At 42.2% G+C, this 17,716-nt stretch overlaps 1 protein-coding gene across 5 annotated transcripts in view; it reads right to left on the reverse strand.

Moving 5' to 3' along the window:
• The window catches only part of LOC116388513 (protein BANP), a 223,354-nt gene that overhangs the window by 131,049 nt on the left and 74,589 nt on the right, over nt 1-17,716 (reverse strand). For all 5 annotated transcript variants that reach the window (XR_004213075.1, XM_031856491.1, XM_031856482.1 and 2 more), the window contains one exon: nt 3,933-3,986. The gene's annotated coding sequence lies outside the window, so the exon portion shown is untranslated. The remainder of the gene's footprint in view (nt 1-3,932; nt 3,987-17,716) is intronic.

Consider the following 17,716-nt stretch of genomic DNA (forward strand, 5'->3'; position numbering starts at 1 on the left):
GGGGGGGGAGTCTGGAGAAATCATTTTAATGTAGCTACTCAATTGCTGAAAGGTAAGAATGCTTTGAAATAATGAACATACTTATTTTTCCTTCAAACAACATGCGGTGGAAAAACTTCATTCCTGATTTTATGTGCTCTGCAGACAAATTTAAATTCACTACTGTTGCACAAACTCTGTATTGGACTCTGTATTGGAGAGGTATTGGAGATTGTATAGGATTTCCAAAAAATGCAAGAATGTCGATTTGAACAATGATGCAAGAATAGCCATGCTGAAAAAAACAACAACTAGTAAGTCTGTTATGGAGTAAGACACTGTCAGACTGAAGCCTCAAGTTGGACTTTCCTCCTGTAGCTGCAGGTTAGTGACTAAAAACATCTCATCTTCCAGCTGTAATATAACCCATGGCTACACACAAGAGACTAAAACAAATGCTTACACACAGAGCAAGATCTGTGAGACAGGTCTTATAAGACTATCTCGCTATGAAAGTTCTGTCAACAGCACAGCTCCTCTGAGTTTAGGATGATTGCCATTCTGCTGCTTCAGATGATCAGCATGGACATAATGTGTGCCAGTGTGTGTACATGTGTGTGTGTGTGTGTGTGTGTGTGTGTGTCAGATGTCCCATACTCTACTCTAGTGCGGAGATTTGACTTGGCATGTGGAATCATCTCAGCCAAATAGCAGAATACTTTCCTTGTTTAATGAAAAATAAACCCTCGAGGCAAAATAGGAAACTAAATGTCTTGTAAAGAAGGCTGTGTTTTTTGCAGTGTGGGCAGCCTTGATGTCAAAGTGAAAACAGCTGAGAAGTGACACAGTGCAATCATCACCAGGGCTGGAAAACTATAATTCAGTTTTTAACTGTTCTGTGAATTACATTATTTTATCTTTACAGCAAGTCTACCTTTAATATACAATCACAAAGCGTACGTATATTACTTTCTTATTCCCGATTGCATGCTGTGACAGTGATTACAACATCACAGTTTCTCTCCCGCACCTGCAAGAAATTAAAACCATATGTCCTGTAAAAGAAGTGAACTCTACTAATAAGTTGTTTTAAATGAGACCATCGGTTAAACACCTGAAATAAGTATGATTTATAACGACTAGAACAACCGGCTATTATCACAACACATATGCACAACATAATCACTGCTCTTTAAAACTATGACAGAGTTTATTCATCTCTAACAATACTGATCAAAAATCAATAATATTATAAATCAACAATACCACTACTTAAAAGCAACAAGCAATCAAGTGGTGAGGGGAGTGTGTGTGTGGGGGAGTATGTGTGTAGGTGTAGGAAGGGGAGGAGGGAGAAAAAAGAGAGAGCAAGATGGTGGACGAAGTCACATGAGTGATTACGCAGTCAGTCAAACATGCAGTCAGAAAGACTTCATAAAAGGTGAAAAGGTGTTTAGGTGGACAGTTCACGTCCAAAGAACAGAGAACAAGCTGTACACAAGTATGATTACACTACCAGTGAAACCCCTCTTTACACTGTAGATAACTTCTGCCTGTCATTTGCAAAGTGAGGAAAGATTTAGTCCCATAAGAAATCTCAGAATCTCCTTGGTAGCAGATGAGCCATAAAATGCGGAGACAAAAATCTCAGGCATCTGCTTTTCAAAAGGCCATCAGGGAGTCTGGACTTTCTCTTGGTTACATAAGGAATGGAGCTTTAAAGTCTAAATGCCTTTAACAGCACAGCTACTGCCCGGCCACTAAGTTTCCTCCCCTCCCTCTTTGCACAAACTTACCCTATAGACCATAGCGGCTGTGTAAACCTGCTCCCTAAAATGACCAACAACCAAAATTCCAAAAAGGTTCGTAACGATGCGCTTTATAAGTATAAACATTTTCACTTTCAATTAAGAAGAAGTGGATGATGTAGATAGATATAGGCGGCATGTCACGACATCGAGGTCTGATAAGGTTGCAGGACAGACTAAACTACAGGGGAGGAAAATGAAGGTTACAAACAGAATTATTGTTGACAGAAAAGCTAAATAAAGGATTTATGAGAGAAAGAAATACAAAAGAAAGACAGAAAGTGAGAGAGGAAGGACAATGTTATTCTCTTTTGAATGCTCCCAGCCTGAGAAAAGACACCACCAGCTCTTGTAAAATTTGTTTACATCTTTCAAGCATCTCATCGTTTTTAACAAGGCCAAGAACTTTCTTAACAGCAGAAAAATGAGCTTTGTTTTTTATTTGGGAGCAAAAGGGAAAGTGAGCATCTCCTTCGACGTGAGCCAGCAAGCACTTTTTTTATTAGAAGTGATAGTACATGCGTCTATACGTGTGCGTGCGTGTGTGTGTGTGTTTGTGTGTGTGTGTGTGTTTACACAGCTGGAAGTACAGAGTGGAATCACTTCAACTGGCGGGGGTTCCTGGGGTGTCTGCTGTGATCCCATTAAAAGGCAGACAGGCTCTGGCAGCCTCTCCAGAAAACAAGAGGACTTCACTTACCAAAATATCCCTGCATTACAGCTCAAAAAGCAGGCCAAATCCCTACAAACCCCTGTTGAATTCACTTAGTGGGCACACGGTTCCCTTTCTAACCTCCTGATAGCTGATTGCTCTGGCAGGGTTCAGGTGGATCTGCTGAGTGGCCTCCAGCCCAGTTTCCATTCAAGTTTCCACTCAGACCCAGACTCCACACTCTCATCTCTCTTGCTCTCACCCCAACCCGCCCTCTTCACATCCTCCTCCTCAGGCAAAGTCCAAAAGCCCAAAACACTCACGACAGATTTACTGAAAGCTCCATATCAGTAGGTGTTTAAATATCTATCTATCTGTCTGATAGTCTCTCTCTCTCACTGTTCTTTGCTTCCCACCATCAACCTGCACTGTGGCGGCTGCCCTTGGAGCTTCCTGTAGATGTGATTCACCAATGAGGAGATATTACACTGAGCATATTTGTGGTGGAGATAAAAAAAAAACTCAACGATCCCAGTCCCTGATCTATCCATCTCACTAATAGCTGTTCTGAGTCATGGTCTGAGTTACGGGACGGAGGGCAGCATAGCGCAATCCAGCGTTACATTATCGATTCCCAGCTCACCTCAGCAGGGCCACGCTCCGCCTGCCTGCATGCCGGCCAGTTTCCCGGAAAATCTACCGGGCACGCTGTGATACCGAGTTCTGGGCATTGACATCCCTCCAGGGCTTACTCACTTATCTAAACAAGGCCTTTTCACATTACACACACGCTTAGACAGGCATCCCATACGAATACGCAAAAAAAAAGCATCAGGATATCAAAACACACACTTGTACGCCTGGCACAGGATGAGACCAAGCATGCTGCTCACTAATCTTCTGGTCACTGTCCTGCAGTCAACAGAAATAAAGTGGAGAGATCAGAACCAATTAGCTGTGAGGGTGAAGTGGGGGGGAAGCAGGCCTGTGAAGGAGCGTGCTGTGGTCCAGCAAGGCCTGTAATGTGGATCAAAGCGTCAACAAAAATGTACTAAGTCTCGGTTTCATCAGCCTGCTGTCCCTGCCCGGCTCTGTTTACAGGCCTGATTGAGCTGCATTGAAAGCAGATCACTGGCTGCTCACTTATCGTTTGTGCACTGTCCAGACCAATAAAACTCATATCCATACATAAACAGGCTGCCAGACCCTGCAGGGAAAAACAGTGGCGTGGCCCACATAGTGAAGCACTCTTGCATGTAATTAAAGCAAAAAACCAAGCAATTAAAATCACATCATCGGATTCACACACTGTGGGAGATGGGGAGAATTGTGGATTCAAATGATAACTGCACTTTAACAACAACCAGACAGACAGACAAATGGGGAATGTGTGTGGTGTGTGTGTAGGTCTAAATCTGCATGCTTTTAAGTGAGATTCAATATTTGATAGCAAAACATAGGCAGCATTTCAGAGGGGAAGATTCAATCCATACCTGTGTGGCCTTTGGTCTTTGGCAAATCAGTGGAGGCGAGGGTCAAAACCGGGGCTGGAGGACACAAAAGGAAAATGTGTCATGCAGCTGTAGCCAGACGCTGCCAATAAACTGGGTCATTCTCCGGACATTTACACAAATCTACAGTTACAATTCAAACACCTTTGAAATAAGATTTGCCTCATCCATCAGCGATGTAAAGGCAAAACAAGATTTTATTGCACTTAGCAGATTATGTACAATGGTCTTCATAGCAGACTGCAAAGATCAGAGAGACCAGATCTTTAATTACAATGATAAAACCTGAAGCCTCCTAAGCTGATCTTTCTGCCCAAATGGTCTCCTATTTCTCGAGCTGCCTCTCGACATGCAGAGGTGGAAATCTTTAGCAGTCAGTCAAACATTTGACAAGATTTTGCAGCAGCGATGAAAAAAAAATGGAAAAGTGGCATCTTAATGTGGAAACTGTGATTATTTAGGACAGGACAGCAACCCTGAGAACAGCCATCATAAAACAGAATGGTACATTTTTCTTGCTCCCGTGGGCCAATTTGCTATGCAGTCAGTAGACGTTGAAGCACATTAAACAAACAAATTAAACAAGTGGCATCAATAATCCGAGCAGTGAAGAACAAGCTTTGATTTTAATTGGAAACATGTTCAGTTAAACCTGGGTAGGCACTCGGGATACACTGTTCCATACAATTCTAAACAGTAAACTTCAGCGGATTTATTCATTTATTTTTTTAAAGAGGCTTGCACGCAAAAATGCTGACTGTTAAAACAGATACAGATACTGTGTCGTAAATCATTTACTCAATCACTACTCGGAGGTCTAAACAGAGGACTACCGGGTGGTTAAGGAATGAGTCCAACGACCTGGAAAGGAGTTAGCATTTTTACACTTCCGGTTCCATCATCTCAAAGTCAATGTTGTTTTGGTTAGAGGCCTGAGACAAGGTTTGTGGTTTACAAAAGCTTCAAAGAGCCTGGACCAGGCATAACAATGGTTAGGCTGAAATACAGGCCTGCCTGTTGTCACGTCCTGAAAGCATCTCTTTTTTTATTGTAACAAAATCTTTGCATTTATAGGGAACTCACCAAAATGCACTGTGTAACCTTGAGGTACAAACCAGAATTACCACCTTGCGGTTGTATGGCTCAGTCAAACAGCCCAGTTGCAGTTTACATGCATGTCTGTCCAAAATGTAACCATATTATCCTTTTAGCATTTTATCTTTGCATTAAATTGTCATAATTAGCACATGAATTATTAGTGACCTTTGACCAACAAATTCTAATCATTTCATCCTTGAGTCAAAGGGGATGTTTGCACCTTGAGAATGGACTGGACAGGCAACCGAAAAAAATGATGCCTCCGACCACGGCTAGCGCCAGCACATAGGCACAAAAACGTGTCAGGTGCAGTTCCTGTCTCGTAAAACATTTGCAAAGCTGATTTTTTTTTAAGTTTCTTTATATTTTTTTTCATCTAGCCTTGACTAACTTGCAGTCCTCTCCTTCTTTGCTGGCACATTGCAGCTTATTTCCACTCCTATAATCCACTGTAGCAAATCCGTCAACCGGCAAGCATCTGCAGTCAGCGCAAGATACCTCTGCCAACATGTTGATATTTGGTGCAGGTATGGCAAGCTACGGCACGCAAACAACCGGCTAACCAGATTGCATCATGACAGCACATTTTTGAGTGTGCCCACCTGCAGCCTGAAGAAAAAAAACTCCTGTGCTGCCAACAGCTGCATCATGCAAGACCTGTAGGCTGGTCTGCCCCATTCAGACTTCTATGCCCCACTCACAATGCAAGAATTGTTAAATGAGACAGATCATGAGCTGCAATACACCTTCTACGTAACCGGATCCCAAAACACATTCAAAGTGACTCAGGGCCACGTTATTTATTCTAGATCATCTATTTTGAACCACAGTACATCTGTCAGTCTAATGGGAAATTCGTAGCACAGAGCTTTGATAATTAAGACATGTACACCAAACACCTGTTATCATTCCATTTCAACAAGATCTATGGTAAGTGCCTACAGCAATGCACTGAACTGTAGAGAGGGTAAACAGCATGACACGTGCCTGAACTTTGGGAAATATCCCTCAAACACAATGAGCACACAGATACACTCGATGCATATAAAGCATGCATGCACGCAAGTGCCAGACAGATCCTGTGCAGTGCTGTTTTGATAGGCAATGAGTTGAGTGTTGGAGATGAGGATGTGTGTGAAAGACTGGGCCTGCTCGGAAGCTGCTGTGCATGAAGCCTTGGAACACACACATGGAACACGTAATTGAATGAAAAACGGTCTCTCGCTAGATCAAGACAGTTTTCTGGCATCGTAATAAAAGCATGAGGTCGGTACAGGCTTTAGTTTTTTGCTGCATTCGTTGTGTTTGCAGCACTTTGAGCCCTTTCATTAGTCACTCTACATCCTCCCTGTGCCAAAGCGTGCATAATGTCATGAACCTGTGTTGTTCAATCGTTTACAAAAAGTATAAATCAGATCAAATAAAGGGTGGGAAAGAGCTGTTTCCAGGAGTGAGAGAAAGAGACAGAGAGATTGGCAGAGTGATTGGCCGTGCAGTTGTTCCTGCTGCTGCTACTCTCCCTCTTCAGTGTTGCAGATCTCCTGCCAAGATGGACAACCACACACACACATGCACACAAACACACACTTCTCTCTGCTTGGCTTCTCAACCCACACCCTCACACTATCTCTGCCATTCACACTTACATTAACCACAGGCGGCCATGACGTACGAGTCAGTGGCATGCAAACAAGAGGTGCAGCAGTTACATGCACACAAACAAAAATAAATGGTAATGTGTATGCCAGACAAGGGCTGACATAGTGTAAGTGATTTACAATCTATGGATACAGAGAAAGAAACCATATGTGTCAACAAGCTCTAAGTTTTACTTGCTTTTTGCAAACTGGCTTCCACAGTCAACAGAGCATATCTCATTCTACTGACTCGGTGGGAAACTTTTAATTATCTCTTAGAGGAAAAGAAATAGTAGCCCATTCCCTTAAGTGTATGGGAACAGTATCCCACGTGATACAGAACTACCCTCTAAACTTTTTTCACATGTGATTTAACTGAGTGGCCCAAAGTTTAACCTTTAAATTCTCTTGGCTGTCTATGTAGGCATAACAATGTGGGAAGTTTGAAAATGAACATGCTCCAGTGACTGACATCCTGCCATTGATGTCTGATGAAGTCGGGGCAATTATAAACACAATGACAGGATCGGTTTTAAAACTCTCAAGAAGTGATATATTTGGGGTAGAAAACATTTACCAGTAACAAACCGAAATATTTTTTAAGTATTGAAAAATATACATACCTTGTGTTACGCCTGAAATAACTGTGATTAGATGTACAGTTTACACACTGTCATTTTTATTCAGATATCCTGTTGGTACATGTTGTGATGACTTCGGTAACATGTACTTAAACTTGCTGTACACTGGGATTGATTTGCCCATTCAAAGTTACTTGACTTCTAGTTTTTAAAGGAAACATTGGGTATCTCATTTAGATGTTGGCATTCATCTACAAATCCGTTGAATAGAATGTATCACTTGAAGTTGTATTTGAGACAACTTTGTTGGACATCCATTTTTCACCACCTGGCAGTGAGCATTAACATTAGACTATCCAAATGAAGTGTTATTGCTATAAACCCTTTTCACTGTATTATCTAAATCAGATGCAAAAAGTAGGTATGATTTTATGGATGTCAGCCAAATTTTCATTGTAGTGTAGGTTTTCCCAAATGTCAAACAATGGCCACACTTAAAATTTAAAGTCTGCCCCGTCTTTAAAAAGATTAATCTACTCACAAATAACAACAAACATGCAAGATTATCTGTGTTTTACAACTTCTGGCCACACTTGAAGAGAATAAATATTTACTGAGAATGAGGCGATGGATGGATTTAATGGCTTTCAAGGAAATAAGTGAATGGTTTTGGCTTTGAGTCGTAGAGCTGAAGTTTGGCTGTCATGTGTCCTGTAAACCCAGACCCCCTTGTGATGGTTGGTTTTAGTCACTGGTTATATAAAGACAGAAAGATGATTAGAGAGAGAGGATTTAGAGGGCAATGAAAAGCAGACCGTGGCTCACTGAGCAAGTTCCATGATTAATTCCACATTTCTTTCTGGCACATACAGATACCATTTTCTTCTGTTGCTATCCCTCTATCTCCATTTTGCACACACAAATACACAAACCATGCTGCCTTTACACTCACACAGGGCTCAGAGACAGTCCTGCCAACAGGTTTAGGAGATAATGTTACAAAAGTATCAACAAAAACACTGGTCGTGTCATCAGGGTACACTCTAGAGCCAAGGTTTTACAAAAGGGATTACAGTGTGTGCACAGCCTGAAACATTGTCTGCAATTTGAAGCCACTCACTCAAGTCTTATGCATCACTGTCACAAGGACATGCGAGGAGTGTCGACCTGAACGGGAGCCATGAAAATCAAATCCTCTTAAGTGATCCCAAGGTTGGACCAAGCTGTAACTGCCTGGATGTTCCCAATCATTGCTGAACTTGCTGAAACCATGACTTAACCAGCATGACATATTGTTATTCCTGTTTCTAATTAGCTTAGAATCCAGCTTTTTGTCAGAATTATTATCCATGTGAGTATAAGACCCTGGTGTACTGCAGTTCCACCTGCAGCAAGACGACGCGTTCCAAGACCTAGTAGTGACCCACAAGTCTTTAACACTGCTTCATTGCAGAGCTAACATGCACGTTTTCTTTAAAACTGTGAAGCATAATCGTAAACACATTGAGAACGAATGTCTAAATATGTAGAGTCAGTGTTGCCAATCGATAAGAAAGAAAGAAACCCATTATAACTGCAACTTCAGGCTATGCTTTTGACAGAAAGACCATAATTCTCCTGCCAAATAATCCATGTTAATTATGATAAGGAACCTTATTATTCACCCTCGAGGGAAACAAAGTTTTCACAACGATTATTTGGTCTGTGCTTTGCTGCAGGGTTATCGGATCATGCTGATTTATCCCAGTAGAGGTGATGTTTTCACACTATTTGTTATTGTTAAAGACTGTTTGAATAGACACTGAAACACACTAAACAATCCTTCAGGCAACAGTCCTGACTAAACGATGATGTGAAAATACCATCTTCTTGTAGTTGATGACCATGACCAATGAATGTAAGCCAAACAGGGAAAAACAAGGCACATAAGGACACCACTGATTTGATTTTAGCATATTTTTTCTATACACAGCTCTTAGGCTCATTTATTTGAGCTTCCTTCACTCAACTGCTATCCAGATCATAATGTCAACATTCTTTGTATCCTCCAGCGACATGGCTATCATGTCTGATCAGATCATAAATTGGCGAAATGTGCAAGTCAAAACAAATATCTTAAGTGACCCTAGTTTGATGAATGGCACATTCCAGTCTTTCAAACAGAGGTATCCAGTCAAATGAAATATTTATGTGTACGGTGAATCTGCAGGAAGCATCTAAATCCAAAATCAAGATCATGCTTTAATCCAAACCAACGTCCCACTTTAAACCAGTAGCCATGACAATCTGAGGCCAAATCACACTTCTGCAGGAACAAAATCATTGCAGCACTATGAAGCAAAACACCCAAAACAGCCACACCACAACCTATCCTATCATATATCCTCACGCTAGCAGAACTAGAGAGGCCAGGAACCTACGCTGCAGTAAACCACAAGTCTCTTAGGGATCGTGGGCAGTATGAACGGAAATCCAGACACAGACAACACTACTGTTTACCTGCCCGAGATCGAAGCTTCCACGTGTAAATTTACACAAATGTAAATTTGAATGAAAGATATGTAGACATAGAAGTCAATGATCTCAGTCTTAAATACTTAGTAGTAGTGCTACTTACAAATAAAGCATTAGGCTGTGGACTTATGGTCCAAACCAGCTAGCCCGTTGATTTATAGAGAGCAGAGCAGTGTGGTATCACATACTTGTTGGACCACGGCACTCTTTGGCGAGTGAGACGGCTATTCCAAGCCAATGCAGCAAACACCGGCTCACCCGGCATCCCTCTCTAAACCCTTCCACCCCCTTCATGGCTACTGGACATAATGACTTACCCCCACTAAGTCAGAGCTGTTTTTCAGGCACTGAAACCTAAAAAACAACACTAAAAGTGGAGGCTCCTTTTGTAGTTACAACTTGTTCTGCCAAGAAATCAAATTTATGACAAGGTTCGTCTACAATAACAGATTAAAGCCCTATGAGATGGGAATGCCTGTTTTTATTCTGCCTACATGAGGAGTATTCAATGGAAAGTAGAGGGGGAGAGACGTTCTGGTTAGAGTCTAAGTACACTGCAAACGTACTCAAGTGATTATTTGCTGTAGGAAGAGTGTGTGCTGGAACTGGACAGAGGCACTGTATCTCTGAGGGAACTGAAAACATTTGGTATATTGGTGAGGTTGGATCCAGAGCCAGCGTTAAGAGTGTGCCTCATGTCTCAAACAATGCTTTTGAGTTACAGCGCATTGTTTGCGGTTAGGACATGTGGTTGAGTAGAGGTCTAGTGCACATTGTGAACTCTACTTTCTGTAGCTCTTCATTTAAATCTCTGCAGTCTCAACAAAAGAGAAATGCTGGCTCTGAGGTCAAAGTTAATAGGATTGACACTCATCCATCTGTTTATGAGGTATACTCTTACATGTTCTTTCATCCATTTCATCTTTGTTTATCAATGTGCTATGCAGCATGAATCTTTCAAATGTAATTAATCATAGGGTTTATATTCTGAAGATCAAGTATTGTAGGGCTCTTTGTCATCAGTCCATCTATGTTACTACAGTCAATGTATAAGATGCCAAAGTAGCAATACAGCTGATCACACAATGGGTGTGGCAAAGTCACAACGCAGCAAGAAGGTCCTGGGTTCTGATCAAGAAACATCTGCAATTTCGCATATTTTCCCCATATCTGTGTGGGTTTCCTCCCTCACTACAAAGTTGTGCTAGAGAACACATTCTCATCCCAACTCGTCACATACTGACACTTGGTCAGGCCCTTGACTTCACTTTCTACAGTCGCAGTTAGTGGTTAACTTTGTGAATTCAAACAATAGCACTTGCTTAGGTTTAGGCAACGTAACTTAGTTAGGTTTATAAAAAACATAGTGGTTGGGCTTAAAATAAGTATGTATACTAACTTAAAAATACCTCACACAACAACTTTGGGACAAGAACACCGGTCTCCTGGTTGAAGTCCTGTGTTTGTTTGACCCATCAGACAACCTGAGAATGACAACAGGGTATGTCAGTATGTGTTTTAACCCTGTGATATGTCACATTATGACATGTTACCTAGTCCTAGAGCTTGAAATCTGCTTTGATAAGCACCAATGGGCACATCATCAGGACTTGACATCCACTTCTACAGCCTGCCTTATGGCTGCCATATGTCAAAGATTTATTCGTATGATTTTTGTGAATCAAGGATGGTCACACTGTATTCCATAAATTATCATCAGTAGTGTAAATCACCCGATTAAAAAATAATTACTATGTATGCACTACGGTTCCATCATTTTAACAGGATGTCTGACCGCCACCGTCATGGGTTGTATGAAAAATCAGTTTTCGTCTAAACGCCCCGTTTTTCCCAGAAGAGACAGCAGGAAAAATACAAACAGACATCCGAGTTAATGTTTACTCTACAGTGCAAACACGCAGTAAACCTGCCTGGAATGTACAAGTGAGCACTGGAGTATGTAAAAAGTGAATACGCACAGCGTATTCAGCGTATTCAGTGTGGCTAGGCCAGATCCATTTACTATCAAAGCATATCACCAGTCAACTGACATCACTGCATTGTGAGCACAAACAACACAGAGCCAAGGAGCACTGGGAAAAGCTATTGCGGAAGTATAAGACTGGAATTGTTGAGGCATACCGGTCATATTTGACACTGACAGAATTGGTTAGATGCCACCTACCGTAGAATTCATATTTCTTCCATATTGTGCAGTAAATTTAGCAGCAGCTGCGACAGAAAATCTCAATTTTCAGCATCAATGGCAATTCCAGTGACAGCCTGCCACATGGGCTGCGCCTGCCATTGGGGTGGGGGCTTAGTGAAAGAGGCTAGCAAAACAACATTCTCCAGCAATGCTAATTGGCATACTTTCACATGGGCTGGAATGCTATGATAACATCCACCTCCATTCCCAGAGGAGGCCTTGATCCTGCAGGCGTTTACTGGGTCAGGGGACCTTAATGTGGATGAAAGCAAGGTGGAGGGGCTTCATTATGGATATACAGAGCGGGGGATGGTCTCTCACTCTTCAACTGACTCTTGGTATTTGGATATGTTTGGGGATGCTGATGCTTATAGCAATGTTTTTTTTTGATGCACTGGGGGACAGAGGGAGGCTTTGGCTAAAATGTCTTGTCATTTAGGGGCCTCTGCTGTCAGGTAGCTGTCACGGCCCATGCACAGCGGGGGGCCATGAGGCAGGGGGGAGTAGTGAGGAAGCGGGGTGGGTTTTGGGACAAAGTGGAGCCCTGTCTCTGCAGGGATGGTTACAGAGGCATGGGATTGATGGGGTGGTGATGAGAGATGGAGATGTCAGGGAACAGACACCCATTCAGAGTGGGACCAGTAAGGGAGGCCTACTGGGGAACTCTGGGGCCCATCATCACCTACGCTCTCTGACCTGGGCTGGGGAGGAAACATTGTGGGAGGGAAGAGTAGAGAAAAATGGGGACTGTCCAGTAGGGTTTACACACATCGACCCACTGTTGTTTTATTATTCTGGAGTGTGACCTGAGCCAGCTGCCCCGGCTTCTACAGAGCCTACAGTATGTGTCCACGCAAGATGCTGTGAATCAATTACTTCTCTATGCTACCTAAATAAATACAAACTTCACTGTGTGTCATGTTAGTAGGTTGTGGAGAAGAAATAACAAACCTAGCTGGCTTCCTTGAGTGGAGGACATGATATTTTCGGTCACAGCTCCATCTCAGGGCCTCCCAGATATGTCTGAGAGCAGACACACAGAAATAGGAGACTGATAAGAATCAGTCAGCAAAGGTCATACCAGGTACTCAGAGGGAGACTGCGGTAGATATGCATATATAATGCAAGTATGCATCAATCCAATTTTGTCGCTATCGATTCCAATACCTCCGCTCAGGATACTGCAGGTGCTAGTTATTGATTCAATGGCAGTGTTCTCTTTTTACCAATTTTAAAACCTGTATATCTCACTGCAAAACTTAATTTAGGTGTTTGTACGGCCCTATTTATAGTAGACAGTAGAGAGATGACAATAAACCAAGGTCCCTGGCTGAATGTGCCTGAGGACAGTGCAGTTCATCGATAGCGATTCAACCACCATTTTTGATCATTTTTGAAATGGTGTCATCGAACCGTTATCCGATCTGGTTATTAGGGTCAGTATGGGCCCCAATTGTAAGATGTTTTATGTGTGCATGCACGGTGTGTTTCTATGTTTATTTGACAACATTCTCATCTATGGGAGGGTTGAGGTTCTTTTCATTCCTTGCGGCCTTCCCGCGCTGTTGCCGTAGACAGGCAGAGAGATGAATGAATCGGCTATTGTTTGGGGTGCATGTGGCATACACGTCAAGGGACAGAGTAACCAGAGACAGACCCTCTCCACATCCCCACCAGGGATCTGAGCCAGAGAAACTCTAGTCACGTTCAAATAAATTATTTCCTGTCCAAATTGACACCCTTCCGTTGCCATAGTGTGGCTTTGGTTTAGTTTACAGTAATTTGGAGTCTGGGTGGCACAGGAATGTGGTGCGGGACAGAAGCTTATGGAGCACTTAAGATGTGCTCAAATTATGGGGTGGGTTTTCCCAACACTTATCACATATACAGAAGAGGTGTACCTGCTGGTAGAAAGAAGCAAGTCATTATTTAAAATGGGTTAAATATAAATGTCAACAAAGCCATACTCCTGCACTGTTGAAATTTAAATCTCTCCTTGTTCTTTCTCTGTAATAAAGCCTTCACTAATCATCACTCTGTCAAGATAATCAGACCCATTGATCAATTTTTGTTTATAAATGTCAATGTTAGTCTGTGTTGGTTAAATGGGCAGACGCCCCCCCCCCCCCCCCCCCGACATCTCATACACACTACCATTTAGTTGGACCAAAGTGGCATATAATGACCAACCTTAAGGTTAACTGAAGATGCTAACCTCATGTGAAACGTACTACTTTGTGTCCAATATCAAACAGATCATATTTGAAGCTCCCTCAAAGTTGGACAATGCATTTGTAACAAAACATTTACCACACTAAAAGCATTCAGCGCCGTGTGTGTATGGTTTGTGTTAGGTATAGTATTGACAGCCGCACAGCAATAGTGAACGTTCACATACCCATGAACAGTGAAGCAGGCGGACTCAGTTTTGGTCAATTTCAAACAATGATAGACCAACATGTGGTGCAGTCTTTATTTCCAATAAGCAAGATCTAATAAACGTTCCCCATGTACACAAGGAAGACAGACACATGGTGTTCATAAGCATCATAATGCCCTTCCTGCTAAAAGGTAATGGAAACCCCACTGCACAGATAAATTAAATACACACATGCACACTTCCACAGCCAGATAGCATCTCTTTTACACTCACTGTCTGTTCCCTTGTCTCTTCCACAGTTTTCTCCTGTCATCATCTAGATTGTCAGCAGTCTATCCAAATTCCTGTTTTAATGTAAAGACTTGCATTCGATTGGAAGATGAGGTCTGCAATATAGCTCTTATTTAAGTCAGCGTCCATCTTTCCTGCTATAGGTAAAGACAGGGCAAGTGAGGACTATCAGCACAGCATAGCGACAAATGACCTGCACATACTAATGCAGGAAGCAGTGTGCCCTAGATGTAGTGAGGCAGAAAGTAAGGGTGCGAAGGTCAAGGTTGATGATGGTCATGTAGCACGTCTTACTTTCATGCAGGGGACAAGAGTTGGCGTCTTGTTACAAACATGCAATGAATATTAACTGTCCCTGAGTTTAATTGTGCTTTAGTTGCCATGTGCAGATAAAATAGTATTCTGAAAAAAGTGGCCGTAATCCAGGATTTTTCAGAATAGCCAAATATGAACATTATTTTCAAAGGTTATAGGGTTGGGACAACCCCCCCTCATACATGGATATAAACACATGAACACATGACATATGTCCAGTTGAAGCAAGATAGTGGGGAATAGACCAGGCATTTCACTACAGTACAGTCTATTTCAAATTGAGTTATGCAGTGGTTATGTTTTCCAGTCACATATTACTGTGGAAATTAAAGCAGTCTGACTTCACGCTCAGAAACCCTATGTAGCTGGGGAACAAGCAGAGGCCAGCTATATTTCAGCCGCTAACCCCAAACTGTTTCCAATGTCTGGAGGCCGGCTCCTAATGGCAGAGCTCATCAAAAAACAGCGTTCTCCAGATGAGAACTTTTACTCGACAATCCAAACCATCCTTCATCTCCAACTGTGGAGCGCTGATAATGTCTGCAACACGGACCACTAGGGTTCCTATTGGTTTTAATAAGAGACGAGGCCGAATGTCAGTGTTTATAAAAGGACGCCTATTATCATTATTACCATTGCGTATTTTAATATGTAGCTGCCCTGGCCATGACCACTTACAACCTGATTATTGCAATAAATCTCTCCAGGAACAAGACACAGAGTAGTTAGTTTCTTTATGGCCATCGCTCGTCTTTCCAAGGCTGATCACCACATAGAACAAAAGATCAAATGCGTAGCGAAGGCAAGGCCATGACAGTTAATCTCTCCATTTGAAAGACAGAAAAACATGTGTAGAGTTTACAGTGAGCCAGTGGAACAATCCAGCCTTGCAGTGTGTGACAACAAGGCCGGGTTAGGTCCACAACAGTTAAGGTTAATGCTGAAACATGAAGTAAAGCTGGGCGACTCTGAAAGATGCTAGCAGGAAGAAATACACAGTGCTGGCTGCTGGGAGATGAAGGGCTGTTGTTTTTGTGCCTGCAGTCTTGAAGAGAAAGAAGGGGTATAATCCGAACACGTGTGGAAACTTGCTGTTTTACTTCATTCTCCTTCAGCGTCCTTTTTATATAACCTCCCAGTTTAATACTCTACACAGCGATTCAATTGGAGACACCCAATAGAGAAATTCCAAGGTAGCAGCATTAAATCAACTATGCAGACACTCTTCAAACACACATGCAGGGTGTTAAGAGGTCAGGTTCACACAGTTCTGTAGGGGACAAAATAATCTGTGATCTCATGCAGTCTATAAAATACATTTTTCAGGTAATTTTCAGATTGTCTAGTCTGGACTCCACTGCACAAAATTGCTACATTTATCAAAAATAAATTTCAAGTGCAACAACAGATTTCCTTTTCACTTCGTCCCCCGCTATAGGTCCGATTCTCTTGACGAATACTTGATTCATCTTTTTGGACTTGCGGCAGAATAAGGTTAGCAGCGGCTAATGTGTGGCGAGTGCAGTGGGAAGTTAACAAAGAGGACAGGCCACTAAAACAGCAGACATGATTAAAACAGTTTAAATGGATCACAAAAACACACAAAAAAACATAACCTGGCAGTGGAGAAGATGTATATCTCCTCTCTTTTTCTCTACTCTACTGGAGGACCAATCCAAAATGACACAAGGCTGAGAGTAGGCGCATCGAACTGTGTGCAGATTTGCATTTTTGCATACGGTTTGAGTTAATGACAATGTGTGTATCATTTTAATCTTGAGCCATTGCCTGAGTCTTTTGTGATGGTGGGTGGGAGCCAAGGCCTGGCTCCACTACTCCATGTGAGATCTGGCTCTGTTTACCTAGTCCTGATGGAGTCCAGATGGGCTTCCTATGACTCCCCTCTCATTTACTGGCTTGCCGAGTCTGGACCACTGATTCCAGCAGCCGAGTTTGGAGGATTGTCTCTGGATGGGTGAGGAAGATGGTTCTAAATTGGGAGGTAAGAGATAGTTGATGGTCCATCATGGCAAACCTGGATATCAATTGCTGTGTCCAGCTAGGGATGGAGTGAAAAATATTCACCACAGGAAGTGACAAAAAGACCTGGACTTTGTTCCTTTGTGGGGGGAAGTTACATTGGTGGAGGACTGGTGGCTTAACTCAGTCCCATTAATAATGCAAATAACTGAGGTTTGACTGATACAGTGAATGCATAAAATAATCCTACACTTCAACCTTTATTCACAGACCCTAAGGTGGCGTTTTCTTTTAAGACTACACAAGACTTCTACTGGGCCAGGTTTCACACTCTTTACGGCTAGCCTCAACAGCAAACCTTCCTCTCCTCCATGGAGAAGACAAGGGGCTTCAGGGGGAAAAAAGCCTCTGGGCATAATGCAAAGCCCAGTTTCTCTCTGTGGAAAAGCACTCCTAAGCTTTCAGTGTAATAGCTTCCATGTGCAGAGCCCCAATTCTCCAAACAAAACAGTGATAACATGGAGAATGATTCATGTTATTGCATTGCACGTCAAGATCTTCAAAGGCTGACACTGAGAGATGTCCTCTGATGACTGCTGAGGCTATAATGTTAGATCTGATTAGATAGATCACCAAAAGCCCCTCATCTCTCTATCTCTTATACACATACTGTATGTCACAATCACTCATACTGTATGAGCAAAGCACAGCATGCAACATATACATATACATACATATATATACATACATATATATATATA

The sequence above is a fragment of the Anarrhichthys ocellatus genome, unplaced genomic scaffold (assembly GCF_004355925.1).
Source record: "Anarrhichthys ocellatus isolate YVR2014 unplaced genomic scaffold, GSC_Weel_1.0 scaffold2, whole genome shotgun sequence".
In the NCBI taxonomy this organism is placed as follows: Eukaryota; Metazoa; Chordata; class Actinopteri; order Perciformes; family Anarhichadidae; genus Anarrhichthys; species Anarrhichthys ocellatus.